Here is a 4,500-nt window from a genome sequence, read left to right on the forward strand (position 1 = left end):
ATTATTTTTAATTAAAGATCTTGATTTAGTGGTTAAATATTTTTTATATAAATACAAAATTTTTTATTTGATATTCATCTCAAATTAAATCAGATTAAGTAGGTACGAATAAAAGAGTAATTCAATGTATTATTTTTATATTCTTCGTGTGATAAAGAGGACACCATCGTATATCCTTATAAATAAACGCGGCAATCAAATTGGATCATCACCTTAAAGCTTTGGTATCATTAGTTTTCTTATTACTTACTCAAATAATTTAAACTAAGCAAAAATAAATATTAAGAAAGGGGCTATTATGCTTTATTTCGCTTAAGAAAAAAGTTAACAAGAATAACAACATATAACAATATATAAGAGTTATGACCAAAACATTTAAGAGAAATTATACTGTTTATATTTTTATAAATTTAATTTTTATTTTTAACTGTATTAAACTATAATCGCATATCATTAAAAAAAATGTATTATACCAATTTTTTGTAAAAAAAAATGAATATCATAAGACTCTATATATATTATGATTGTTGGCATAGAGGAATATTCCGTATGCGTTAGGTAATTGGTGGGACCGAGGGTGATTTTCCAGCATTGGATGGAAGTAGGGTGTCGGTGATGAGTATGATGGGAAGAATGAAGGGTGTGTGATTAGTGGCTCCGGTGGTCATGGGTGCAGAGGATTGTGATTGGTGAGCTGAGAATATCGTGGGAGCTGAGCTTTCAGATTCAGCAAGAAACGGCCTTAGGGACGCTGACGTAAGCTGTTTTGAATGGCGTGCAAAGCATCCTATCCGATAACACATCCCTTTTCTCTTTCTCTGTTTTTATTTTATTTTATTATATTTTGGATAATCCAACAAAAAAAATATTGTCTAGTTAGAAAATCACTAGTTTTTTTTTAGAATATGTTTTTCTTTTCTTACCAAAATTAGGGAGGTTTGAATCCGCGATCTCTTAGATAAATATAAAGAGATTATGTCATTTGAACTATAACTCATTGGCAGTTCTTTTAAAATATGTTAATAATAAAGATTTTTAAAATATGATAATAATAATAATAATAATAATAAAATTTATTATAAGTATTAGATGAGTTTTATATTTAAAATCCAATATCTAAAATTTTATTAAGAACGGCTGTATATCTAAAAATATTTTGAGAATATTTTTATTATTAATTTACACCTTATTTTGAAATAGAGTAGTTATATGTCACTTAATCTTTTTTTTTAATTTAATCTTCCTTTTTCAGATTTGTTTATTCTATTTAATTTTTTTTTTTATTTGTTCTCATGCTGCTAACCGATACCAAATATTTATAATCTAATATAGGAAATATAAGTCAAATATACAGTATTATCTTTAGAGGATTATTTTTTATTAAGATAAATATATGTTAGCGGTACTTTAGTTTGAATGGATAAAGTCAGAAAGGGTTGAAGTACAGTTGGTGTTACTGTATTTAATCATCAATTAATTAATTAATTACCTTTTCTTTATGATTTCACTCATTGCAAACCTCTCAAAGTCTCATCAAAGTCTAACTATGTTTGCATTTTCAAAAATTAATACTATTCCAATAATAAATTATAAGTACAGTTAAGTTTTTCTAATTGATTATGTTAAATTCAATATGGTAATTGGTCGAGGAGAAATTGAAATATTATGTTTTTTCTCTTAATATATGAGGGAGAAAATATTATTCTGTAAGATAAATTACTAATATTTAAATGGAAACTGTTTATTTATATAACATTTAACTCTAAGAGTTAACTTAGCAAAATAACATAATTCTAAAATTATAAACTCATTCCAATCAAAATACTAAACTTATTCTTATAAGCGAGAAAATAATAATTAATTTTATTTATATATTTTGCTAAAGGGTAAAGAACTCAAATAAGCCAAAGGGAGCAAAATTTTATACAAATCCGCCAAACCAAAATCTGTTTCATGAATCCACCAATGCACATTTATATGTAGTTCGAACTAGCCTGATTCGAACTCCATTTCTACATAATTCGAACCAGCTTGGTTTGAATTATACACAAACACACGCACACACTAATTTGAACCAACTTGGTTTGAATTATACACTTATTAAAAAAATTAATAATTTAAAAATTAAATATAACAAAATTTATTAAAAATATTTATTAGGGTTTAAATATTGTATTTAGAAATTAAAAAAAATATTTTATTCCATACAAAATAATTAAAAAATATATTTTATTCCATACAAAATAATTTTAAAAAAAATGGCTTAACATATGTTATGAGTACTATAAAAATTTATAATATTCTAGTGATTTAGGTAAATATATGATAAAAATATTTTTTCTTTAATTTCTAAATTATTATTGACTATGTAGAGTATTTCTTTAATGTCCTAAGTCATTAGAACGTTACAAATTTTTATAGTATTCTTAACATTTTTTAAGCCATTTTTTTAAAATTGTTTTGCATAGGATCAAATATTTTTTGTAGTATAATTTAAATAAATTTATTAAAAAAATTTATTAAAAAATATTCGTGAGTTATTAAAAATGGACAAAAGAGTATTGTATGGAATTCGAATCGATAGCTCATTAATATTTTAAAGAAGTCTCGTAATTAAATATTTTGTTAGTTTTTTTTTAATGTATAAAATAAAATATATATTTTTTAATTTTTAAATTATTAATTTTTTTAATAAGTGTATAATTCGAACCAAGCTGGTTCGAATTAGTGTGTGCGTGTGTTTGTGTATAATTCGAACCAAGCTGGTTCGAATTATGTAGAAATGGAGTTCGAATCAGGCTGATTCGAACTACATATAAATGTGTATTGGTGGATTCATGAAGCAAATTTTAGTTTGACGAATTTGTGTAAAATTTTGCTTCCCTTGGTTTATTATTGTGATTTGCCCTTTGCTAAATTTATCAAATATTTTATATATATATTAGTGAAACTGTACTAACTACTACAACTAAAATTGATTATAGCTAATCAGCCAACTAATCTAGCTAACACACTAACATTACAAACAAAAATATTTAAAATACAATAAAATATTAGTCTAGAAGTTCAAAATTTCCTTGTTTTATATTCGTTGCTATTGCAAATAAAAAAGTCTTATATAGTGCTTCTTCTCTTTTTTTTCTTTTTACCCTTTTTTTAGGGTGTTTAATTGTAATATCATAAATAGGAATTAAAGAGACAACCTGGAATTTTGGATTTGAACTACCAAATGCCTAATGGGGACCACATACCAAGCAGCAATTGAAAAATAAGGCTTAATTTTAAAGACAATACTATGATAATATGATTTTTATAGAGGAAAAATAAAGAGGGCTTTATAATCTATGTAAAAAATAATAATAAAAATAAAATAACACATTCTTTTAAAAAAGTATCTAATTATCTATTAAAGAGCATTTTTATTATTTTTTTCATCATTTTTTATTTTTACCTAACATCTACCTAATATTTAAGGGTGTGTTTGTTTTTGTGGACAGAACACAAAAACATGAACAATACATATATAAAACGTGTTTGGATAGAGAGATATGAACACTGAATACAATATTTTTGAGACGCTTTTTTTATTTTTGTGTCCAAATTTTTATTTTTTTATCTTAATAAATGCACAATAAATATATTAAAAATTAAACTTTACATTTAAAAAATATTTTAATTTATAATTTTAACTTGTACTCTTAAAATATATATTAGCTTTTTTTTTTTGTTTACACCAGAGTATCTATCAGGCCGAAAGTCCAATGACTAATCCCTGCAGAGACAAAGTAGGTGACCCTCCCAAGTAAGTAAGCTCCATTCCCATTCTCCAGTGAATATGAAATCAGAGAGAGATGGTTAAAGGACACAGATCCTCATCCATCTGTGCCAACTTGCGTTGGTTTAGAATATATATTAGCTAATCTGGTATAAATAATATCCCAAAATTATTAGCATTTATTATATATCTTAATTAATAATTTAAAACTCTCCTATTTTTTCTCCAGATATATTAAATTGTACAAAGAAGAATGTTATAAATAAAAATATTTACTAAATTAAGCACTAATGATAACGGGAACGTGAAAGTGATATATATTCAAACATACATAAACATATTAGCAACCAATGCACAAACCAAACCCTTCACAAAGGGAAAGATACCCTTCCCATATTTTACTTCATTTTTTTAATTTTTAATTTTTAATTTTTGTTTTTTATTTATTCTATGTCCTTCTAGGTGGAGAGTATATCTAATGGGACATAGTTGGTACCTTGTTAATATCACGATGATGATAATAATATCTAACTCTACACAATTGTGAATGATTGTCAATAACTGTTCTGAAATTATATACACATCATTTGTATTGTATTATTTTTTTAGGATAATATATTTTTTTCTTTAAAAAAACAAAAAATACATATGATGAAAGGGGAAAAGAATCTCATAAAGACAATTGATGATCGGAATATCAATCATTTTTGGTTTACTTTAATTTG

This window comes from Arachis ipaensis, chromosome B09, assembly GCF_000816755.2.
Source record: "Arachis ipaensis cultivar K30076 chromosome B09, Araip1.1, whole genome shotgun sequence".
In the NCBI taxonomy this organism is placed as follows: domain Eukaryota; kingdom Viridiplantae; phylum Streptophyta; class Magnoliopsida; order Fabales; family Fabaceae; genus Arachis; species Arachis ipaensis.